The 27,026-nt window shown below is 40.9% G+C and overlaps 1 protein-coding gene across 3 annotated transcripts in view; it reads right to left on the reverse strand.

Annotated features, from left to right (window-relative positions):
• The window catches only part of SCYL2 (SCY1 like pseudokinase 2), a 1,725,360-nt gene that overhangs the window by 203,076 nt on the left and 1,495,258 nt on the right, over nucleotides 1–27,026 (reverse strand). The gene's annotated exons all lie outside the window — the stretch shown is intronic.

A 27,026-nucleotide genomic window follows, 5' to 3' on the forward strand; every position in this document is an offset into this window, starting at 1 on the left:
TTTGGATAAAAAGTTGGCAGATGAATAGTTTGGTTAAGAGCCACACTGGAAACCACCTTAGGCATAAATGAAGGATTGGTCCTGAGGGACACCCTGTCTGGGTAAAATATGATAAAAGGCTCCACAGCCATGAGGGCCTGTAGCTCTGAGACCCTTCTTGCTGAAGTAATTGCCAGGAGCAGAGCTGTTTTCCATGATAAGAACTTTAGATCTGCAGTAGCAGCTGGTTCAAATGGAGGCAGGGTGAGCTTTTCCAACACATAATTGAGGTCCCATGCAGAAGTGATGATCATCTGGGAGGCCTTAAATTTTTGGCCCCTCTAAGATACTGCTTTAGTAAAGGATGTGAAAAGATTGGTGGCTCTGTGTTGTAATGAGCCGAGATGGCAGAGGCATGGCTTTTTATTGATGGAAAAGATAGGCCTTTGTCAAGCATCTCAGTCAAGTACTGTAAAATCTGAGGAATATTTGGCTCTGCTGTGTCAATTCCTTGTGCTTGGTTCCAAGCACAGAATCTCTTCCATTTATCAGCATAGGACTTTCTAGTACTAGGCCTTCTGGCTTCCAAAATGACATCCATCTCAGCTTTACTGAGAGGTGTTGTTTGAATAACTACATGATCAGCCATGCTGCCAGGTTCAGTGTTGGAACCGATTGTGCAGGATCCGATTGTTTTGCTGGGACAGTAAGTGAGGTACTTGAGGCAAGTATGAAAAAACCAACGAACAGCAAAAAAACAGAAACAAACCACAGGAACTGGGATGCTGCAACAGTTTATTCCGGTACCTCAGCAAAACGCCTTCAAAGGAATAATCATAAAGACAAAAGCTGCATCTTATATACTGTGCATCACAGCAATAAATTAATCAATTAATCAATTGCAGACAATTAATTAAATAAATGAGCTCCACAGAATTAAGAGTACCATACATATATATGTGTATGAATATAGAAAAGTATCAAACTATACACTGCATAAATATTAAAGAACAGTCATATATAATGAATAATTATGATTGTAAGTCATGTGGTGTAGTGTATATTGTTGGTTGTGGATGTGTTCCACCAAAATATTACATAGGTCAAACCAAACGTCAATTGAAAATTCGCATTTTGGAACACATGGGTGATGTCCAGAATGCTAGAACAGACAGCCCGATTTCTGAACACTTCCATGCAGTGCACAATGGTTTGATGGATTCTTTATTTTTTTGTGCTTTAGCTAAACCTAATTTGCACAATGCTGGCAATTTTTTGCAGAGTTTGTTAAACTTGGAAAGCAGATTTATTTTGAAGTTTGGTACTAGGGGTTTGAATTTGGAAATGAATTTGAACATTTAGGAATCATAATTATTCATTATATATGACTGTTCTTTAATATTTATGCAGTGTATAGTTTGATACTTTTCTATATTCATACACATATATATGTATGGTACCCTTAATTCTGTGGAGCTCATTTATTTAATTAATTGTCTGCAATTGATTAATTGATTAATTTATTGCTGTGATGCACAGTATATAAGATGCAGCTTTTGTCTTTATGATTATTCCTTTGAAGGCGTTTTGCCGAGGTACCGGAATAAACTGTTGCAGCATCCCAGTTCCTGTGGTTTGTTTCTATTTGAGGCAAGTACCAAGCTGGGATTTGAGACATGTTCCTTTGGATTGGGTACCAGTATTGGCATGGCCAGTCCGGGGCAATTAGTATCATCTTTGGTTTCTTTTATCTGACTTTTAGTAGGACCTTGGGAAGAAGAGGCAGAGGAGGAAAGGCATAAACTGAGTTTTTCCAACTGAAGGATAGGGCGTCCACTTTCCATGCTTGTCTGTTATAAGTCCTTGTGCAGAATTTTTCCAGTTGATAATTCCAAGGAGAGGCATATAGGTCTATGTCCAGGCTCCCCCATTTCTTTATCATGCTGAAGACTTGTGGACCTAGTTTCCACTCGTGAGGGTCCATAAGGTTTCTGTTTAAATCATCTGCCAGAGTATTTTGCTTACCTGGCAGGAATTGAGCTTGAAGATGTACTTGGTAAGTCAAGGCTGTGTCCACAGTGCCATGGCTAGTCTGCAAAGGGTGTATGAGTGCGTGCCCCCCTGCTTGTTTATATACCACATAACCATGGTGTTGTCCGTCTATCAGTAGTTGTCCTGGATGAAGTAAGTCCTTGAAGGCTGTCAGGGCATTTTGAACAGCTAATCTCTTTTTGGTTGATATGCAGATGCATTTGTTTTGGGGTCCATATGCCCTGAATGCATCTTCCCACCAGGTGGGCCCCCCCATGCATAATCTGATGCATCTGTTGTTAAAGTTTGGCTGGCAGGGGGTAGAGTGAATAGAGTGAAAGCCCGTTCCATGTTTTGGTGACATGCCTTTGCCCACCACAGAAACTCCTGTTGTAGGCAGGGTATGACAGGAATCATTGCTTCCAGACTGCGACAATGTTGACTCCATAAACTTTTTAGGTACCACTGTAGTTTCCTCATATGCAGTCTTGCATATGGAATCAGTAGACTGCAGGATGCCATGAACCCCAAAGCCTGCAGAGTTTTGTCTTGCAGATAACTGGGTTTTTGTTGCCATCAGTTTGAAGTAAGTAGATAGTTGCCTTTGTTTGTCTGGCGTGAGGAAAACCATCTGGGCAGTTGTATTCAAGCTTGCACCCAGGAATGTTATCTTTTGAGAGGGTACCAGTTGTGATTTCTTTTCATTTATTGTGTACCCTAGGCATGTTAGAAGCCTTCTCAGAAACGCCAGATGCTGAAGAATGTCCTTGTTCTCTGCTTGAATGAGACAGTCGTCCAAGTAAGGATATATTTGTATACTTCTTTGTCTGCAAAATGCAATTACTGGTGCCAGGCACTTTGTAAAGACCCTGGGTGCAGTAGATAAGCCAAAGGGCAGTGCAGAGAATTGGTAATGCATAAAGCCAGCCTTGAAACAGAGGTATCTTCTGCAGGATTCCCTTATTGGGATATGCAGGTATGCCTCTTTTAGGTCTAATGTCACCAGCAAAGCGTTCTTGCCCAGCATGGGCAGAAGCTGTTGCAAAGTTAGCATTTTGAATTTTGGAATGTCCAGGTATGTATTCAAAATTGATAAATCCAGTATTTGGCACCAGGCCTCGTCTTTCCTGGGTACCAAGAACAGTCTTGAATAAAAACCTTGTCCTTTTTCCTGCTCTGGTACTGGCTGAATAGCCCCTATATCCATGAGGGACGTAACCTGTTTCTGTGCCTCTGCCCATTGATTTTTTGGCAGATCTGGCCAACCGTTTGCAATTGGCAGAGTGTGGAAGTGGAATATGTATCCCTGAGATACTATGTTTAACACCCACTTGTCCTGGGTTATTAACTGCCAATTTTGAGCATAAAGTGCTAATTTTCTCCCTAAGGGTGCTGCCAAAAGATAAGTGCTTGGTGATGGCAGAGGGAAGTCATTGAGGCTGTTTACTGTAGGGATGCGCTTTATTTCCTCCAGATTTTGAGGTAGAAGCATCCCATTGTTTTGACCTGTAAGAATCTTATGACTGGTATCTAGAACCTATAGAGCGCCTGGATTTGCCCCGTTGAGCTCTGTCGGACACAGGAAAGGACCAATTTTTTGTAGGCCAGTGTCTACTGAATCTTGGTGGCTGCACTTGTAAGAAATCTTTTACAGTTTGCATAGACTTAGCTTTGCCTTCCATTTTCTTTAAAACCTCTTCTGCCTTAATACCAAACAGAGTATCATGCTGTAAAGGTGCATCCAGCAATTTAGCTATAACATGATCAGGCAAATTTTGCTCTTTTAGCCAGGCATGCCTCCTAATCACAGATCCAGTAACTGCGGCCCTGCAGGAGGCCTCTAAGGAATCAAAACCACATTGCAAAGTATGCTTTCCAACTTGTTCTGCTGCATGCAATAATTCCTGCAATTCTTTATTTTCTGCACATTCAGAAATCAACATCATTTTCTGTCTCAGTAATGCCATAACATGTTGTCGATACTTGAGCATATGAAACTGGCAGTTCAAGGCCCTAATTGCCAAGGTTGCAGATGTATAAACCTTCTTTCCCCATCTATCCAGTGCCCTGGAATCTCTGTCAGAGGGGGTAGTATTTTTGCTGTTGAGGCCTTAACACCTTTTGGACCCTGTGAAATAGTTTCAGGGTCAGCAGCAGGGTTTCTAAATAAAAATTTGTGAGAGTCAGGAACCCTGTAATATCTGTCTGGCTTGCTAGGAGCCGGAGGTAAGGAGTCTGGAGTCAAGCTTGACTCCGAAAACACATCATCCACAATGTCTAAAACAGGAGGTATGACTAAAGGCCTATGCTGAGGGAGAAGGAGGAAATCCCTGAGCCTCTTTTTTGATTCTGAGAAATCTTGACTCGCCCAGTGAAAATGCTCCCTCAAAGTATGCAAGGTTTCTTCAAAGGAATAATCTTCAGGAGGAGATGCAGATGGGATAGATTCTCTGCATCAGAATCCTCATAGGATGGTATAGATAATTCCTGATCAGAAGAGGAATCAGAAGAAACAGAAACCTGATCTGAAGATTCATAATCTGTGTCTTGCCAAGGCCTCTTATTAGGAGGGAGTTGGGAACGCTTGATCAAGGTAATTAGGTCTTCAGCCATTTTGATCATTTGGTTTTGGGCATAGAGGCCTGTGCATATGGCTCGTGCGTCGGTTTTTTAGCTTTAGAAGTTGCTTTTGTCTTTGATTTAGAAGCTGGCGTTGGTTTTATATAAAAATGTTGTGGCCTGAAAACACCCTCAGAAGCCGGTGCCTGCTCAGCGGCTCCAGACCCATCCGAGGGAGAAACATCCGCAGGTACAATACTTTGAGAATCTCGTGGCATGCCAGACTCCACATGGGTCTCGGTAGGGGCCTGCGACTTGAAAGTAGCGGGTATCAGGGGCTGCGAATGCGCCTCATTGAGTAAAAGCGAACCGGCAACTGGCTTAGGAGAAGCTTTGTCGTCGGTTTTGGACCCCCGACGGTCTGTCTCTGTCCTTTTCTTTACGTTTTTTTGTGTACTCCGGTAGTTGGATTGCTATCCGACAACATTTCAGGATAATTATTAAAGCAGCTGGACCAGAAACCAGTTAAATATAAAAAAAATGCAATTGGAAATTGCCTATTTTCGTGAGTGTTTAAGTGAGGGATAGTCCCTAAACGTTTAAGATCTTGGCAGCACCCAACTGGGCTCATGGATGGGTCACTATTTCACCAAGATCTACTTAAATTTTTCAACAAACATGGGTTAGAACTACTAGAAGTAATGTGTAAACACTACCAACTATCAGCTGCTTTGCTTATGGAAGAAGCAACCACCTTGAATTAATTAATTCAAAAGAACATTAATTTTGCACAATACCAGTATGATTATGAACATATCTTCGGCAGTACTGATCAATATATGGGCAAAATAAAAGAAGGCAAACTCAAAAAATTAAATAGAGACAGACAAGCATACAGCAGTGGAACAGCTTACCCCAACCCCCCCCCCTCCAAAGTTAAAACATGGATTGGTCCTAAGCAACCTAGCAGAAGGAATTACACAAGCCAAGTTGATAATAGTGTGCAATCCCACAAGACAATTTGCCATTTAACAATGCAAATAATGTGGAGCAACATAATATTGGCAATGTTGTGGATGAATCAACTCTCCAGCAGCCAAATTTTCGAATGGGAGCCTCACATTACAACTTGAGGAAGAATACGAACTATGAGAACAATCACAACAACAGGAACAATACCAACCCACGAGGGAAGAGGGGGAGGTAAACATTGACTCCAATATTTACCCCATTATTTTACATAACCTAGACAAGGACTTAAACATTTTCAACTATACCAATGTGGTAATTGAACCTGTTGTCACTGAACTATTGGCTAGAGGTAACACCTTTGTTCCCAGCAGTAAGGCTGACATTGTTAAAACATTAGTTGATTTAAGTACTATGCAGAAAATGCCCAATAGCAACCAGAATACCTCTGCAAACACAGTAAAGGCAAACAAAACTCCAGAAAATATGCTGAGGTTAGGCTCCAGTGTCCAAATCAAAGTAAAAAAGCAGTCTTCAGTCTTCAATAAAGGTAAAAAAGCAGACTTGAATCGAAGAATAAAAGTGTAAGAAGTCTTCTTTATTGTCACACAAGCGCTTTCACATATTGCTTCCTCAGGTGTATACTAACAAAGGTAAACCACACCTACATATACTTAACTAAAATAATCATGTGACTCAATAACCCATTTACCATTAAAGCTGTATTCTCTCTTATAAATCAGAAAGCATTGCTTAAAGCTAAGTGTGTATGACACAACAAAAGTGTGACTTTAATAAAATACAATAAATCTAAAATACATAATATATATCTAGACAACATTCTATCTTCATATTCATAATGTAGAGCTTCTAAAAATATATATAGAACTTCTAAAAAATACATCAATTTTAATGCATCATTTTAATAAAATTCTTAAAAACATATAAATATAGATATTTCATAGCAAACATTGCATAAAAATATAATAATATATTAATATATTAAAAACATAAACCCATAGCCATCTATTTACCTACATAGCCCCCTTTTTCTTAAGATAGGCTTAATGGGCATGCTGTCATTCAGCCCATGACCAAAGTTGGCTCTCAGCATAGCTATCCATCTTGCTTCAGCTTCTTCGGTTCTATCTCTAATGTCACTATTTCTCATATTCTCATAAGTTCTTGCAACAATCATAAAACTAAATGTATGTTTTTGGCCTACCTTCAAAACGTGCTTAGACAAAGCGTTGTTCTCTGAGCCCTTCCCTATGTGGTATACATGTTCTCTAATCCTTTCTCTGAGGCTGCGGTCTGTTTTGCCTACATAAAACAGTTGCACTGGCCACAGATAGCAAGATAAACCACATGGGTGGTCAAACATGAACCACCAACCCTAAGCTCATAAAGTGCATTTGTATCTGGATGTACAAAGTGAGTATCACTGCAAATATACTGGCATTGATTACACTTGCCACATGGTCTAGTGCCAATCATATTCTCAAGATTCACTTCGTCTCGACCGTTGCATAATCTCCTTTTGAGATTCTTTTTATTCTTAAAGGTGAATTGTGGTTTACATCCTACCACTCCACTAATTACTGGGTCTGTCATCAGAATTTTCCAATGGTTATTAACTATCTCTGTATATTTCCTCACATCCCTAGAGTAGGAAATATTGACCTTAAGCTTATTCTCACTTGTCTTAGCTTCCCTGTTAAATTTATCTGAGAAATAAGGTTTGGCCCTTGTACCTCTCATTTGCTGTGCTTTTATAAAGCCTTCCTCTATCATACTTCTCTCATAACCCCTCTCATCCAATTCATAACAGGTCTTAACAAGCTGTTCCTGACAGTCATTATGTCTCGCACTCAATCTGGATGCCCTAAAAAATTGATTCTGGGTAACGTTCCTGAACACATATTTAGGATGCATGCTCTCCCTTGATAAGCTATTCACATGGCATTCCTTCCTATATAATCTTGTGGTAATAGCTCCTTTTTCATCTCTTTCTATTAATACATCCAAAAAGCTCACGCTTTCTTCAGAGTAATTTAAGGTGAATTTTAAAAAGCTTGTTGTGTTGTTAATATAGTCAACAAACTCTAACAACTCTGTCATATTACCCTTCCACAGAATAAAAAGATCATCTACAAATCTCCTGTAGAAAGGTATCATGTCACTAAAGGGTCCATTCAATACGTGTACTCTCTCCCAGGCTAACATAACTGCATTGGCATAGGTATTTGAGCACGAGCTACCCATCGCTACACCATTCATTTGATGATAGACCTGTTTCTTAAATAGAAATACATTATTATTAAGCACGATTCTCATTAATTCAATTAGTATCACTATTTCATCTGGTTTATATATATTAACATCATTCATTAATTCGTGTAATAACCCCAAACCCACTGTATTGGGAATTACAGTAAATAGTGACAACATCAAGCGTCACCAAGATAATGCCAGAACTAGTTATATCCTTCTTCATAAAAGCAAAAAGGTCATGCAAAAACTGCTCTGTATCCTTAAGAATAACTTCAGAGCTATCCACTATTGTTCTAAGCTTCTTATCCAAATATATTGATATCGCTTCTGTGCACCATCCACCACTCGAGACGATAGGCCTCATGGGTGGTCTATTGGGGTTCAGCAGGTTCAGAAAGCATTCCAGAATGTAAGACATTAATAACTAATCTTTCTAAACGTACTTTAACTAATTCTGAGATTAATGTACTTTCTAAGGGTCTGTCCTTCATACCCACTAGTGATATGAATATAACAGATTTGATTTTTGACATTAAGATGTTCACAAGGAATCTGATGCTTAAATATATGTTTCATCAGAATCAAGTGAGTAATAGTAATGATGTCAGTCATGTCTTTAATAGACCCAGTACATATGTCCCCAAACAGACAGCACTGATTAATGCGTTTGAACAAATAGTGATAGATGATATATATAGAGTACATAATAGCAAAGTGAATAAGAACAAGTGGCATAATCTCAGTAGGAGTGAATCAGAAGCTCTACATGATCTTGAAAAAGATGATGACCTGGTTATTAGACCTGCAGATAAGGGTGGGCGTATAGTTGTCCTAGATACTGAGTTATATGAAAATTTGATGTATGAGATGTTAGGCAACACTGATTTTTACAAGAGTGGTGGATGGTGCACAGAAGCGATATCCAATATATTTGGATAAGAAGCTTAGAACAATAGTGGATAGCTCTGAAGTTATTCTTAAGGATACAGAGCAGTTTTTGCATGACCTTTTTGCTTTTATGAAGAAGGATATAACTAGTTCTGGCATTATCTTGGTGATGCTTGATGTTGTGTCACTATTTACTGTAATTCCCAATACAGTGGGTTTGGGGTTATTACACGAATTAATGAATGATGTTAATATATATAAACCAGATGAAATAGTGATACTAATTGAATTAATGAGAATTGTGCTTAATAATAATGTATTTCTATTTAAGAAACAGGTCTATCATCAAATGAATGGTGTAGCGATGGGTAGCTCGTGCTCAAATACCTATGCCAATGCAGTTATGTTAGCCTGGGAGAGAGTACACGTATTGAATGGACCCTTTAGTGACATACCTTTCTACAGGAGATTTGTAGATGATCTTTTTATTCTGTGGAAGGGTAATATGACAGAGTTGTTAGAGTTTGTTGACTATATTAACAACACAACAAGCTTTTTAAAATTCACCTTAAATTACTCTGAAGAAAGCGTGAGCTTTTTGGATGTATTAATAGAAAGAGATGAAAAAGGAGCTATTACCACAAGATTATATAGGAAGGAATGCCATGTGAATAGCTTATTATCAAGGGAGAGCATGCATCCTAAATATGTGTTCAGGAACGTTACCCAGAATCAATTTTTTAGGGCATCCAGATTGAGTGCGAGACATAATGACTGTCAGGAACAGCTTGTTAAGACCTGTTATGAATTGGATGAGAGGGGTTATGAGAGAAGTATGATAGAGGAAGGCTTTATAAAAGCACAGCAAATGAGAGGTACAAGGGCCAAACCTTATTTCTCAGATAAATTTAACAGGGAAGCTAAGACAAGTGAGAATAAGCTTAAGGTCAATATTTCCTACTCTAGGGATGTGAGGAAATATACAGAGATAGTTAATAACCATTGGAAAATTCTGATGACAGACCCAGTAATTAGTGGAGTGGTAGGATGTAAACCACAATTCACCTTTAAGAATAAAAAGAATCTCAAAAGGAGATTATGCAACAGTCAAGGCAGTGAATCTTGAGAATATGATTGGCACTAGACCATGTGGCAAGTGTAATCAATGCCAGTATATTTGCAGTGATACTCACTTTGTACATCCAGATACAAATGCACTTTATGAGCTTAGGGTTGGTGGTTCATGTTTGACCACCCATGTGGTTTATCTTGCTATCTGTGGCCAGTGCAACTGTTTTTATGTAGGCAAAACAGACCGCAGCCTCAGAGAAAGGATTAGAGAACATGTATACCACATAGGGAAGGGCTCAGAGAACAACGCTTTGTCTAAGCACGTTTTGAAGGTAGGCCAAAAACATACATTTAGGTTTATGATTGTTGCAAGAACTTATGAGAATATGAGAAATAGTGACATTAGAGATAGAACCGAAGAAGCTGAAGCAAGATGGATAGCTATGCCGAGAGCCAACTTTGGTCATGGGCTGAATGACAGCATGCCCATTAAGCCTATCTTAAGAAAAAGGGGGCTACATAGGTAAATAGATGGCTATGGGTTTATGTTTTTAATATATTAATATATTATTATATTTTTATGCAATGATTGCTATGAAATATCTATATTTATATGTTTTTAAGAATTTTATTAAAATGATGCATTAAAATTGATGAATTTTTTAGAAGTTCTATATATATTTTTAGAAGCTCTACATTATGAATATGAAGATAGAATGTTGTGTTGTCTAGATATATATTATGTATTTTAGATTTATTGCATTTTATTAAATAGTCACACTTTTGTTGTGTCATACACACTTAGCTTTAAGCAATGCTTTCTGATTTATAAGAGAGAATACAGCTTTAATGGTAAATGGGTTATTGAGTCACATGATTATTTTAGTTAAGTATATGTAGGTGTGGTTTACCTTTGTTAGTATACACCTGAGGAAGCAATATGTGAAAGCGCTTGTGTGACAATAAAGAAGACTTCTTACACTTTTATTCTTCGATTCAAGTCTGCTTTTTTACCTTTATTGAAGACTGCTTTTTTACTTTGATTTGGACACTGGAGCCTAACCCTCAGCATATTTTCTGGAGATTAGTTGATTTAAAACTATTTCTTAGAAAAATGAATTTGAATCTATTTTTCAGTGGTGAACAAACAGAAACTAACAATTTCCATATTACTAGTACGTTTCTACCACCTATGCGCCCTGTTTTGAGTTATTTGAAAAAATATGTGAGCTAGATCTACGAAATATGTTGTGTTCTAACTTCAATAGGAAGAACATGTCGTTTAATGTTACTACAAAAGAAAGAACAGCTTTGCAGTCACTGAGAGAAATTAGAAGTTATGTACTCACCATAACGTTCCATTTGAGTAGGTAGTTCATTTGTCTGCAACCTGTAGGTTACGGATCCGATATCGGATCCGAGCCGGCAACTTGTTTCAAGCTAATGGATCCGAGCTCCAAGCCCCTCCCCCTTCACCCATAATCCCCTGCTAACCCTCCATGACCTCAGATCGAGTTTGCCTCTCCATATATATCCAAGAAAGGATACCTAAAAAAAACTAATAGATCCAAGAAGGTCAGGGGGAAGGAGGGGGGGGGGTGGTTGCAGACAAATGAACTACCTACTCAGATAGAACGTTATGGTGAGTACATAACTTCTAAATCTGAAGTAGGAATGTTCATTTGTCAGCAACCTGTGGGACAGAGTCCCCAGCTACCTGCACCCTGGGTGGCCATCATGGAAGGATATTACGAAGCACCGCAGAGCCAAAGGATGCTCTCCCTCTAGAAAGCAGGTCTAGCTTGTAGTGGTTGATAAAGGTATGAGATGAATGGGATCCCAATGGGATCGAAAATATTTACCTTTATTGGGTAAACAAGGTAATATTCAAAATGTAAAAACTATCAGTAATTTTAAGGAAGGTAGAGTGTGTGTTTTAACATATTCTCCTTACGCTAATTATATTAAGGACATTGTATCTAGACATTGGGACATTGTTACAGTTCCAGATTCTAGTAGAGAAAAATTGGGTCAGTATCCGATTATAGTTTACAAGACTGCACCCAACATTAAGAAATTATTAGAGAAAGCAGGCAGTCAAGATACAATTAAGAAGGATAAATGGACAAATACAAAGAAATGTGGAAGTTGTAAACAATGTAAATACATCAATAATTCATCTCATATCATATTAGATGATGTGAACCACACTAAAATTAGGAGTAGGGGTGGTTACTGTCATACAAAACAAGTGGTTTATTTAGCAAAATGTAATTTATGCACTGCATTCTATATAGGGAAGACTGAGAGGCAATTGAGAAAGCGTATATATGAACATTATTATAAGATAAAAACCAAGGACCTCAATAATGCCCTATATAGACATATTAATGATTTAGGTGAACAACACACATTTTTGTTCACTATAATTGATCAGGAATATATTAATCCATTGGGTGGGGATTGGAAAACTAAACTTGCATGTAGGGAGAGTAAGTGGCAGATTTTAGTTGATGCCACCAGAACCCCAGGACTCAATGATTTTATTAGTATTAAACCTTTCCTTAATATGTGATTAATTTTACATTACAAAGGTTTTATATACATTTTAGATGTAATTATTTGTTTCTATTTGATATCATGGTTATATATTTATTCTTGCATTTAACAAATTTGTTTTACATACAAAATATATACATAACTTCCAGTTTATAGCTTAGATTTTATTCAGATTTTATTGTATTTGATACATATTTATTAATGTATTAATATATTATAAAGTAAATAATTTTTTATTACAGTACCAATTATAAATATGTATTATATTGAGCATCAATTTATTCAGTAGAGAGTATTTTATGTACAGAATGCCAGTTTATATACGAAGTATCGTAATTGAGCACTCAGGAAATGATTGTAGTTAAGAGAGTGTTGTGACTTTAAGAAGTTAGTATGGTTTGGCGCCAAAATTAGTTTAAATCTTTCAGACTGTGTCACCAAATTGTGTTCTGATGAAGTCTGCAATCGGCAGATGAAAGCGCTTAACATCAGTTGGAGTGATTTTATTTTGGATGACCGTGTTTTTGTGGTGTTTTTAGTCGTGCTTATTCAACAATAAAGTTTCAACTGTGGAGCTGCGTTTGCCTTTATTGCCGTTTTACCAGACCATAGCCGGCTTTTTGTGTGTAAGTCTTGGCTTGCTTTTCTACTACTTCCAGATCTACGAAATATGTTGTGTTCTAACTTCAATAGGAAGAACATGTCATTTAATGTTACTACAAAAGAAAGAACAGCTTTGCAGTCACTGAGAGAAATTAGAAGTTATGTACTCACCATAACGTTCCATCTGAGTAGGTAGTTCATTTGTCTGCAACCTGTAGGTTACGGATCCGATATCGGATCCGAGCCGGCAACTTGTTTCAAGCTAATGGATCTGAGCTCCAAGCCCCTCCCTTCACCCATAATCCCCTGCTAACCCTCCATGACCTCAGATCGAGTTTGCCTCTCCATATATATCCAAGAAAGGATACCTAAAAAACTAATAGATCCAAGAAGGTCAGGGGGAAGGAGGGGGGGATGGTTGCAGACAAATGAACTACCTACTCAGATGGAACGTTATGGTGAGTACATAACTTCTAAATCTGAAGTAGGAATGTTCATTTGTCAGCAACCTGTGGGACAGAGTCCCCAGCTACCTGCACCCTGGGTGGCCATCATGGAAGGATATTACGAAGCACCGCAGAGCCAAAGGATGCTCTCCGTCTAGAAAGCAGGTCTAGCTTGTAGTGGTTGATAAAGGTATGAGATGAAGCCCAAGTGGCTGCAGAACAAATATCATCCAAAGGAACTTTAGACTTGAAAGCCGCAGAAGTAGAAATGGAGCGAGTGGAATGAGCACGAACTCCTTCTGGTGCGGGTCTACCCGAGGCTTGATAAGCTAGCAGGATACATTGGGAAATCCAGCGAGATAAAGATACTTTAGAGATAGCTTTCCCCAAGTTAAATTTGGCAAAGGAAATGAACAGCTGTTCGGATTGTCTATGGCCAGCCGTCCTATGGGTATAAAAACGAAGCTGCCTATGAACATCCAATGAGTGCAGCTTGTATTCACCCTTATTTTGATATGTAGGGAAGAAAACCGGTAAATTTATGGATTGGTTTATGTTGGTTTCTGATGCTATCTTGGGAAGAAAGGAGGGATTGATCCTGAGGTACACTCTATCAGGGTGAAAAATCAGGTATGGAGGTTTTACAGAAAGAGCCTGAAGTTCCGACACTCTTTTCGCTGAAGTAATGGCTACAAGGAATGCCGTTTTCCATGACAAGAATTTGAGGTCCACTGAAGCAGTGGGTTCAAAGGGTGGAGCAGTCAAGGCTTGAAGAACTAAAGTAAGATCCCATGGGGGTACGGCTTCTTTTACAGGAGGTCTAAGTAAAAAGGTACCCTTGAGAAAGGTTTTACACAATTTGGCTAACATCAAGGGTCCTGTATCATGTCCCACATGATAATGAGAAATGGCTGCCAATTGCACTTTGACAGTTGAACAACTAGCACCTTCTTGAAAGAGTTCAGTTAGGAAGTCTAAAATGGATGGAAGAGGAGCCGTAAAGGGATCTAGCGCTCCGCCCAGATGGAAAAACGTTTACATTTGCTGTGATATACCTTCCTGGTGGAGGGCTTATGTGCTGCCACGAGGATGGCTTTGACTGGTGAAGAGATACCGGGAGTCCTAACTAGGAGTGGAACTGGAGCAACCAAGCTGTCAGTTTCAGATTGTCCAGGTTTGGAGTTGGCAAGTCCAACGGATGGGAGATGAGATCTAGAATCCAAGGGTGATTCACAAAGTGAGACCACAGGTAAGGGAACCAAATTTGTCGAGGCCAGAATGGGGCAATGAGAATCATTTTGCTCCCCAACCGCGAGGCTTTCTGTAAGAGTTGTATCATCACTGGAAGAGGAGGATAGGCATAGAGTAGACCGGGTGGCCAAGCATGCACCAGAGCGTCTCTTGGAGATTCCCCTGGTGGGGGGATTAGAGCGAAGAAATTGTCGCATTTGGCGTTTGATGGAGATGCAAAAAGATCGCAGCAGGGTTGCCCCATGTTGCGAATATCTGCTTCGCTACTAGAGGATTGAGAGACCACTCGTAGGGGGTAAGAAGGGTGCGGCTGAGCTTGTCCGCTAGGATGTTGGTCCTCCCCGGAATGTGCGTTGCAATCAGAAAGCGGTTGGTGGAGATCGCCCATTCCCACACTCTCATGGCTTCGCGGCAAAGAGGATAAGATCTGGTTCCCCCCTGTTTGTTGATATACCAGACCACTGACATGTTGTCCGAGTGAATTGCAATCGTTCCTGCGGGGAGGAAGCTCTGAAGTGCTTGCAACGCTAACAGCACCGCTCTCATCTCCAGAACGTTGATATGCAGGGAGGTCTCTGTATCGTTTCATATGCCTTGGACTGTCCTGCCTGAGTAATGCCCCCCCCACCCGAGGCGGGAAGTGTCCGTGGTCACCGTGGCGATGGGGGGAGAGGTGCAGAAGGGACGGCCCGTGTGGAAGTTTGATGCTTGGAGCCACCATAGTAACGCCCTTCTGCAAGCCTTGCTGATAGCAATGGTATGGTGGAGAGGGAGGGATAGGAAGGACCATTGCACTAACAGAGTCCATTGCAGGACTCGCATGTTCAAAGGGGCGCATGGAAGGAGTGTAATCGCTGCTGCCATGGAGCCTAGTGCCCTCAGGATCAATTCCGCTGGTGAAGCCTCTGAATGAAGGATAGCCCGCACATGAAGTTGAAGATTTCTGATTCTCTCTGCAGTTAGGAAGGCTCGCAAATCTCTGGTGTTTATTCTGGCACCTATAAATTCTATGATCTGTGTTGGAGCCAGTAGGGATTTGCCGACATTGATAGTAATGCCTAGTTGTGGGGCTAGATGGAGAAAGAAGTCTCTGGCTGAGCAAAGTAGATGCCTTGTTGGTGCGGTCAGGAGCCAGTCGTCCAGGTACGGGAAGACCTGAATTCCCTGGAGTCTCAGGTGGGCCGCAATCACTGCTAACACTTTGGTGAACACCCGGGGGGCTGTGGTGAGGCCAAAAGGAAGGACCCTGAACTGGTAGTGACTGGCTCCCAGCCAGAAGCGAAGGAACCTCCTGGATCATTTGTCCATTAAGATGTGGTAATACGCATCCTTGAGGTCTATAGAGCACATCCAATCGTTCTCCCTCAGAAGGGGGAGGAGAGATTGAAGAGTGACCATTCGGAATTTTTCCTTGGTTACTGACAGGTTCAAGCAGGAAAGGTCTAGGATGGGTCTCAAATCCCCAGTCTTTTTTGGCACCAAAAAGAACCTGGAGTAGAACCCTAATCCGAGCTGGTCTTGCAGGACGGGCTGGATGGCTCTTTTTCTTAGCAGCTGCTGTATTTCTGCGGCTGAGGCCTTCCTGTGATCGGGTGGTACATCGGGGAGGTTCTTGGATTGGGGGACATGGAGAATTGGTATTTTGTACCCTCTGGATATGATGAGAAGCACCCAGCCGTCTGTTGTGATGGACTCCCATGCCGCTAGATGCTTCGAAAAACGCCCCCCGACTGCCTCCAGAGCAGACCCCTCAGGGCTGCTGCGCGGGCCATTCAGAGAAAGGTTCTCTGGACCCGAAATTTCTCGGAGCCCCTCTGCCCCTAGGGCGACGTCCTCCCTGTCCACCTCTGCCACGCTAGGACTGGTTGTCCGGAGCTGGTTGGGAATGTTATGATTTTCGGAACCACATCTTCTTCTGACCCTTTTGGTTCCTTGAAAAGGACCGCTGGGGAGCAGAGAAGCGGACTCCAACGGCAGACAACGTCTTCCCGTCCTTCTCGCTCTGGACAAGCGTCTCGCGAACTGTTTTGCCAAAAAGGGCAGAACCATCAAAGGGGGCGTTCGCGAAGGACGCTTTAAAGGGCTCCGTAAAGTCGCAATGATGGAGCCAGGCCTGACGTCTCATGACTAGGCCTGCTCCGCTGGCCCTAGCGGCTCCCTCTGTGGCGTGGGACAATAGCCGCATAGAGGTGTTTGAAATAGATCTCAGAGTGGCCATTCGGGTGGAGTACAATTGTTTATCCTCCTCCGACATGGACTCAGGGGGGGATGCAGCGTATTCTTTGATAAGATCCCACTGCATCCTGATGACATGTGCCATATAGTTCAGAGACCTTACTGAGAAGGTCGCTGAACTAAAGACTCGCTTCCCTAAGCGATCCATCAAACGGGACTCTTTGCTCGGTGGATGGACTGAGGGACTCTCCTGAGCCAATTCCCTCTTTGTGGCTGCCGCCGTCAACATGGCATCTACAGGGGGACCCTTACTCCAATGAGACCGGTCTGCGGGGGGGCCTAAGAATCCTATCTGGTCGTTTGGGTATTGGCTCCACTGTGTCCGGATCCTTCCATGCCCTGGTGGTAATAAGGTCCACCAGGGGATCGGCTGGAGGGGACACCCAGGAGGTAGTTGGGCCTGCCTCGAATGCCTCCAGAAACACGGACTCGTCAGAGGAAGACTTGGGGGCAGACCACCCACCTCTGATTCTAGCATCTCCATGATGTCTCCAAAGGAGACATCCTCAGGGGGTGATCTTGGGGAGCCTTCCCCTTCCTCCAAGTCCGTGTCCTCGGTTAAGGACTCAGGGGAGTCCACGTGCCTCCTTTTGCACTTATGCTTGCGGGGAGCTTCCTCGGGGGGACTGTCCGAGAAGGCCTCGCCAGCAACATCTTGTTCCAAGGGAACTATCTGTGACATCGAAGCAGGCTGTCCCTTTGGCCGGGTGATGGAAGCCTGGCCCAGCAGAGAGGGAGTGCAGGGGGGAGTCAATGCAAGGACCGGGGGTCCGGATGCTCTCAACAGAGCCCTCTCCACAACATCGAATGCAGAGGGAGAGCCACTCTCCAATGGATCCGAAAGTCGGCTCCCACTCGGATCCGATGAAGGGATCGGAGCCGGCGCCGAGACCGTCGGATCCGAGGGACCAGTGTGCTCCGACCTGGACGGAGCCGAAGGCACACTGAATCCCCTGGATCCAAAGCTCGGACCACGGCTCCGAGAGGTCGGATCCGACAGACTCGAGGGTAGGGTCGGATCCGAAGTACCAAGTACTGTCGGCGCCGACCCACCCCGGCTCCAATGCTGCTTTCGGCTCGAAGGCCCGAACCCGGGTAGCGGGTTGGAGAAGGAGCAATTGGGTGGAAAAAATGTGTCGAGCTCCCCCCCTGAGGGGGGGGGGGAGGCAAGACCACTCCCATCTGCAGCTGAGCCTGGATGAACCTTCGCATCGTCCGGTCCAAGTCTGCATCAGATAAACTGAATGTGGATCTCGAAGAGGCCACCGAGGCAGGCCTGGAATGCCACCTCGATGACCTCGATGGAGATCGGGTCTCCTCCTCCTTGGGCCCCGGGGAGAAAGAAGGGGATCGGAGCCGAGGAGGAGGAGACCTAGAAGCAATGGAGGGAGAAGCCCGCTTAGCTGGCGAGGCCGAAACGGAGGTCTCGGCCCTCCGCTTGTTGTGCTTCTCCCTCCGTTTCTCCCTCCTGGCCTCCCTGTCCTCCGACACTTTAGCGGGAGTTTGAGTCCCAGTCAGAGGCAGGGGGGCAGGAGTGGCAACCATCACAGGCTGTGATGCAGCCACAGGAGTAGCAGAAGTAGCGGAGGCCGAAGCTGAATCCGGGGGTAGAAGTCCCGCCAGGACCAGCTTCGACCTCCGTTCTTTCAGTGCCCTGGGGTTGAACGCTGCACAGATAGTACAGCCCAAGGTGAGGTGTTCAACCCCAAGGCACCGAACGCACCGAGTGTGGCCATCAGCCGGGGAGAGCTTATGGCCACACTCGGTACATTTAGAAAATATGGCTTTTGGGTCCTCAGCCATTCCCCCCCCCTTTTTTTTTTTTTTTAAACTAAAAAAGAAGAAAAACAACTACACACACACACACAGGCCCCAAAAGACACACAACAAACACTCACACACTAGCGACCAGCGAAGGGAGGGTATTAATTAAAAATTAAGGAACCTAACACAGACACACTTTACAAATATTACTCTAAACAAAAAAAGTATTTCCTGACTAGAAATAATTCAAAAAGTTAACTTTTTTTCCACTTATCTGACAGAGCTCAAAAAGATCCAGCCATCACAAGCGCGGCAAACTAGATCTGAGGTCATGGAGGGTTAGCAGGGGATTATGGGTGAAGGGAGGGCCTAGGAGCTCGGATCCATTAGCTTGAAACAAGTTGCCGGCTCGGATCCGATATCGGATCCGTAACCCACAGGTTGCTGACAAATGAACATTCCTACTTCAGATCAGGGGTTAGGTTCATGCAACCAGATAAAGGAGGCGGACTAGTTGTTATGACACAGGCACAATATACCGACAAACTGTTGAGTATATTAAACAGTGATGCTTACCAAGAAACCTCCAGAAATGAATTGCAACAAGCATACTCTAGAATAGGGTCACTATTTAATGACTTCTTCACAGAAGGCAGAATAGACCTGTCAACATTCAACTATTTGACCATGTTAACACCTAGAACCCCAAACCTTTCTGGTATTCCTAAAACACATAAACCACTGGTTGATCCCCCCATGAGACCTTTAGTTGACGCTAGAAATAGTATCACATACCCGTGCACGAAAATGGTGGATAATATTTTACAGAAATATGTACAAGAGAAAGCAATATGTAAAGACTCATGGTCTTTCCTTCAGAATATTAACAACTTTGAGTACAATGGCAGCTTAAACTTTCTAACCGTCGACGTGAAAGATTTCTACACATGCATCCCTCACCAAGACGGTATAGAATGGGTGAGCTTCATGTTAAGGAACAAAGGGGCTAAACAGTCAGAAATGACCTTGATAGAAAAAATGCTAGACATAGTTCTATCATACAACTTCTTGATTTTCAACAACAAAACCTACCTACAGAAAATAGGTGTAGCCATGGGCTGCCCATGTGGGGGGGGGAGCTTCGCTAATTTAGTCATGGCTTACTGGGAACAAGAAGTGATAGGGAAGGATGACCAAATGATCAATAAAATTAAATTCTATACACGTTTCCTATATGACATTTTTATTTTACTGGAAGGAGATGAAAAAACAGCATGTGATTTGGTTTCATCTTTCAATAATGGCTCTGGTTTCTTGTCTTTCACGTATACATATAGTAGTGAAAGGATTGCCTACTTAGATGTAGATTTATGGAAGGACCATAAGAACAGATCAGTTTGTGCTAAAATTTATAGGAAAGAAACATATTCGAACACCTTTCTCCATTATACTAGCAACCATCCTTGGTATCAGAAAAAATCTGTAGTAAAAGGCCAACTGGTCAGAGCAGCCCGTATGGTGTCCAGAGATGTGGATTTTTTTTGATGAGTGCCAATTACTCAGAGACATGTTTATCAGACGTGGTTTTCCAAAACAACTCATAGACAGTCTGATCAATGAAGTAAAAACAAAAAAAGAATCAGGTATTTACCAAGCTATCCTTGGTGGTACAAAACACTTGGTGGTACACGTTCAAAAACCAGACCACATCATTACTAAGATTGGCATTCATAACCCTTTTCAGTATTGACAGTGAGGTTATCACATTGATAATCAATAAAAATTGGCCAATAATTAAATAATGACAAAGAATTAGGAAATAAATTACCGGACAAACCAAAAATAGTTTGGAGAAGAGGTAAAAACATCAAACAAATCATGGAGAGCAACATACAGGGACTATCATGGAGAAAGGGCATGTTTCAATGCAATATGTGTAATTATTGTTCTCATATGAATACTGGGGAAACTTTTTGCATAAGGATGGTTACATATGAGGCGAGACACAAATTTTCCTGTCAGTCTAAAGTTGTAGTATATGTAGCCCAGTGTCAACAATGCCCAGCATTTTATTTTGGGAAAAGTGACAGAAAACTCCGTGAACGTGTCTATGAACACTTATATGCTACTAGGAAAAACAAATCTGAAAATGCATTAGCAAAACATATAATGGAAAATCCGAATCATAAATTTCTGTTTAGAGGAGTCGATTGTGTTCCCACAGATGGTAGGGGTGGACCATACCATGTACAATTAGAGGTACTGGAATTATACTGGCAGATCCGGTGTAATGCCAGTGTCATTCCTGGACTCAATGAAATATGCTCCCTCTATCCAATATTGAAGCTAAGAAATTTGTGTAGATGAAGATATAACTAGACACATTTGGATTCAACAGTGTAGTTATACCTACGTATTGACATACTTACACTTTCACACTTTTTCATATTTTACTGCTTATACATATATTTTATGTGTATGTACTGAATAGATCTATCTATATTTTCATCAAGTTTGTGATTTAGATATTAGTTATTGTTTCAATATCGACTTGTTCTATACAGTTATGTTCTACATCAATCTGGTTTTCTATGATGTTATTGGTGATATTTTTATATATATATATATATATATATATATATATATATATATATATATATATATATATATATATATATTTTATTCAATTTTTCCCAAACCCCCCCCCCCTTTTTTCATACACACTATGCATACCAAATCTACAAGTCTAATGTATTTAGACACACTGTTTTTGCTTGCTTGATACGGTCTTTACACATTGTTTTTATACATGGTTCAGATGTATTCCCTGGATCAGCTAATTCCACTACTACAGACTTATCACCCTCAATGTATACAAGGCACATATCATAGTTTGCAATATTCTTAACAAATTGTTTTAATATTTATTCCATTCATGGTTTTGGTTCACATTAGACTAGTTACCAGGTTAGACTACCTTTATGGTAACAAAGTTCTTTATTGGGTCAAACTATTATTTGTTTGAATTAGTTGTGGCATTCGAATCGTGTTTTTTTGCCCTTTTTTTTCCCCTTCCCTTTTTCACATGGTTTACACGCTAGATTCATGAGTTTTTCTATATTAAGCTATTGTTTGACAACAGGATTTTGCTTACGGTAAATACCTGTATTTTATATTATATATTTTGCATGTATTTATTGGATTCGTATCTCATTACTAAGGACCCAATATCGTTAAGTATATACATGTTTTAAAAAAGATTTTAAAAAGTTTTTTAAAAAAGTTAATATTTTTCAATTTATAACATTAAATGTCTCAGACTTGTTCAGTTGTTGTCAGATAAGCATGATATTCAATGTTTCATGGCAAACACAGTTTCTTTAATAGTTTAAACTACTTAACACTTAATTAGTATTAAGTTCAGCTGTGGTGTTTGTAATTGTGGCACCACCCCACCAGGATATACATCTGTAGTTGTTGTATGGTTCTTTGTCTGAAGAAGTCCCACAACTAACTGGAATGAAAAGTGCTTTACTTTTATCTGTGCGGTTTTTTTTCATTTCTATTATCCATTAAAGCATTTTTTATGATACAGCTTCATCGTTCTTTTGGTGCAGTGGCATTTGCGGTCTACAGACTTTTGTGTTCAGACATTTTAGGATAGTTAAATATGTTTCCAAAATATTTTGAGGCAAAGATATACCGACGCTTAACAGTGCGTTGGTTAAATCTAGCACAAAACCGACAGCTAGGCACGTTATGATCAGGGCCTAGGCAAAGAATACAGCATAAATGGAAATCCTTATGAGGTATTTGCTTCCCACAAGTAATGCAATTATTAATTTTTTCTGACATCGGTATGGAGCAAGAAAAAAGTTTCCCCATCGGGGTACTTAGCTTATTGAAGACTTTGGTTCTGAAACTCGAATTCGAAAATTTCAGGAGTTGGCCGACAGACACTTGCGAACTGCTTCTGCTTCAGGCACCACGCGGCAAGAAAGACGAAAGAAAATGGCATTGGCTGCTTGTTTTACACCCCTGACGACCTGATGTCATGGAAGAGTAGACAGCAACCAACGCAGGACCCAAGACTTTGGAATTCAGGCCGAGTGAGGGCAACCTGCCAGCAGAATACCCAAATGTAATGACTGCAACAGTGAAACGCGGAGAACATCTGAAAGCCAGATTTGTATCATATATGTCAACTGTACCGAATTTCTTGGTATTTACTGGTTTTGTGTTCAAAATAATGGGGTGTCACAAATTCCCGAGTGTCCCTTCTAATTTACGAATTTCCTGGGGTTTTTTTTGCTGAATTGTTGCTGACTTCATCACATGCAGGGGCGTGAACGATGACATCAGCTTCATGAGCAGACTGCCAGCCTGTTGGAATTCAGCTGAGGCGGTGTGTACTACTATGTTTATCTTTACAGCAACATGCAGGCAAGCCATTCGTGGTCGTTACATACTAAGTGCACTTAGTGTAGCAGTTGTTGGACTTAGACGGTTTCTCAATCATGAGAAAATGGATCACCGCCAGACCCAGTTCTTCCCCCCACTCCTTCAGGTAAAAGAAAGAAAAAAAGAAATGCAATGAACAATGCTCCATAACCGCACTGTGTTTGTGTTTTACTGGTCTGTTTTTTTCTGAGGTTGAGAGAGAGAGCTTGAGAGAGTTATACTACATGACTGCTGAGCATATGTTACAAATTGAAAAAGCAGTTTGTGAAACTTGACTTGAACTATTTTGCACATTCTTGGTTGGTGCTTTTTGTAGTTTGCACACACTTCTCTTTTTTGGTTGGTTGTGGTACTGTTAGTTGTTACATACATTATGAGGTGGGATGAGTGCAAGAATGTCAGGTTAAGAATAAACTTAAATTTTCCTTCTTCACGCCACACCACATCATTCAGGTAAGAGCAACGCATACCTCTCAAATGTACCTCATTGTGAGGAAAGTTTTTAATTTTGAGTGGTAAAATGTCCACATTCGAAGATGTTCCACACTGGAAGGGTGTGTCACATATTCATTCCTAAGAACTCTTTTCATTAATATTAAGGCTAAATAATGCTGATTTATATTAAATAATCAAAATAATAATGCGCATATGAGGGGTGGGAGGTTGGCATCATGGTTAAGGAGTTTACCTTACAGATACAAGGTGCAGGGTTTGATTCTCACATGGGATAATTGTCTAGGCTTAAAATGGCCCACAAGGGCACTTAGCCTAGTACTAATCTATGAACCTATGAACCTATTAGTAAAAACTAACACATTTTAACCATCACATGAGGTTCCTACCTGAAATTCTTAGAAAGCTCTCAGTACTGTTCCACATTTAGGATGTGGAAGGCTGAGTGCTGTGGAGCAGCATACTTCAGACTTTCAGTTACTAAGTAAAACTGTGTCTTGTATACATTTGGTGAACAAAGCCAGTCTGAGCATTGTAAGCAGAGTATCCCAGAATGAACAGCTGAGCTTCTTAAAAGTCCACACATCTCCAAAAGCCAAGGCAGTTTTGTTCCAGTTTCCCAAAATTTGCAATGCGCAAGGAAAGCTACTGCAGTTACCCTCCTCAGAAATCATACATTTCCCAGCCATTCTCGATCATGGACTTGGGTCCTTTCCTTCTCTACCTGCACTACCAGGGCAGCCCTCTTTTCATGTATTCAAGTGTCTGTGATGCAATTACGTTACGATTTAATTTATTTTTTCATAGACAGTGCTATCATTTTCCCAGTAGACTCACAGAGTTAGGGTTGCTCGAGGCAAGGGATGGAGGGATCGCTAGGGGAAATGTTTCATTTTGGTGCTTTGTGCGTACTTGGAAACTACTGGCTTGATGGGTTGCTGGGGGAAATGTTTCATTTTGGTGCTTTGTGCATACTTGGAAACTACTGAGGGGATGGGTTGCTGGGGGAAATGTTTTATTTTGGTGCTCTGTGCATATCTGGAAACTACTGAAGGGATGGGTCACAGGGGGAAGTGTTTCATTTTGGTGCTTTGCGCATACTTAGAAATGACTGAGGGGGATAGATCGCTGGGGGAAATGTTTCATTTTGGTGTTTTGTGCAAACTTGGAAACTACTGAGGGGATGTATCAGTGGGGGAAATGTTTCATTTTGGTGCTTTGTGGACACTTGGAAACTACTGAGGGGATGGGTCGCTGGGGGAAATGTTTCATTTTGGTGCTTTGTGCATACTTGGAAACTACTGAAGGGAATTACGCTTCTAGCTTTTTGCTATGGTATTGTAGTTTTCTGGGAAATCACTTGCAGTGGCAAATCTTTGAGGACTGAAGTCAGAAAATAATGGCAGGTAGCAGACATTACATTTGATTTTCAGACATCATTCTTCAGAAAATTCATGCTATGCAAAATCTGTTATTCTGTCAACAATCCAAGTTTGGAAGACCAGTATTTAAAAAGTGTCACTGACTATTTCTGTGCCTTTGTTTGGTCCCCCATTATTTGTGGCTTTGTCCAGATTTCTTGCTTTAAGAGACTGAAGGGTATGTTTAGAAGTCAGATCTTATTTAATTTCTATTTATTTCAATTTTATGCCAGTCAGTAGTAGATGTTAGAATGCATTTGACAGTAATATTTACACAAATTGTATTTATTTTAATTTTATATTTGTAGTACACTAGTAGTAGTAAATTTTATTTTTATATAAGAAAATTGTATTTTAATTTTATACAATTTCAGATGTTAATATAAATAAAACAGTTTTGTTCCGGTTATATTTTGTGTCGTTTAATATTAATGCAGAAGGGTGAAGCGCAGTTAATTTTACTTTTATAAAAGAAAATTTTATTTTAATTTTGTACAAGTTCAAAGTTTGAGACAAGTTCAAATATTAATACAAATAAAACACTATTGTTGTTTATTTTGTATTTCATGATCATATTTTGTCTGTTCTTCATTTTGCATTTAAAAGTTGGTATCCCACAATTCCACTGGCATGGGTGTGTGTGTGTGTGTCTTTCGGCTTTTCCCGGTTAGGGGTCGCCACAGTGGAACTCCGGTCTGCTAATGATTGGCAGTAGAGTTTTACGTGCTGGCTTGCCGGGCCTAACGCACAACCTTCAACGAAGGAACGCCCGTTCACGCATGTCGCCACACAGAAGACGCTCTAACTGAGAATCGAACGGGCATCTAACTGTGAGGCGACAACGCTACCGCAGCACCACCACCACAGTTATATATGCAAATTTTATGTTAATCAGCATACATATTTTTGGCCAATTATACCTATTTTTCATGGGCCTTTTTCCAGATTTTTGATGTTTCCAGGTTGAGAGGTATGATCTGCATGTTAAGACCAACCACTGCATATGCAAATTTACTAGTTTCTGGATTCTAACAGAAACAAGCTGTCCTTGTTTTTGTTTGAATCACACAAAATTGACAGGTGCACAACCCATAGACACCAACATAAAGAAATATCTGCACAGCAAGATTATATCTGTATGTATTAGTACCTATCAAAGAGCTATTGTGTTTTGTGCGGGGGGGGGGGGGGTCATATAAACTGCATATATATGGGAATGTTACACTTGTTACTGGCACCAGCATCATGTGGGCTGTGAGGTATGGTTCTGACAATTTATGCATTAAATAAAAGAAGAGAATTTATTAAATAATGCTTATCTGCTGAAAAAACAAAATTCAGGACCGAGCAATGTACAGTCTGTGAAAGGAAGATGCATTATATAACCAAAGTTTCAAATGGCACAAAGATCTGAAACTGGGAACTATATGGAGGATTCATACCAAACCAATTCAGTCAATCATCACATGGAACCAGTGCTAGTTTCTTCAGGGAAGTAGTAATTCAGAAGTAATTCTGCAGAAAAAAGTGTGTGTGTGTGTGTGTGGGGGGGGGGATCAACTATACTTCCCAGATTAATAAGTGATGTAATTTATACTGCCCAAATCACTCCTGAAGTTAAATCATCAGATCTGGCCCCTTGCTCTTTTACCTTTTGTCTGTTTTTCTCAAGTCTGGTACCCCAAGACTAGCAACTCTTCAGATGTTCAGGTGATGCTTTTTCTTCTATTTAGTTCCTAATTCTCTTTCTACAAGAAGGTCTACTACGTGACAGGTAAGACTAAAAACAGAAGGTAGTGCTGTTAAAGAACTGTGCTAATAGCAGCTAGATATAAACTGTGAAGATCCACTTTAATACAAAGAAAACCAGTAATTCTACTTAGTCAGGTGACTTGGTGAGTACTTTATATGTTTAAGAGGCTTAGCCTTTTCTTGCAGCAATGAACACAGACATTTCATATCAATAACTGTAAAGAAATTTCGGCAAGATGAGAAGTAGGAAACAACAAAGGATAATGGTGGCAACCATGCCTCTTAACATGTACATTTGATGCTGGTAAGG

Source organism: Protopterus annectens, chromosome 11.part0 (genome assembly GCF_019279795.1).
Source record: "Protopterus annectens isolate FY-2018-M chromosome 11.part0, PAN1.0, whole genome shotgun sequence".
Lineage (NCBI taxonomy): Eukaryota > Metazoa > Chordata > Ceratodontiformes > Protopteridae > Protopterus > Protopterus annectens.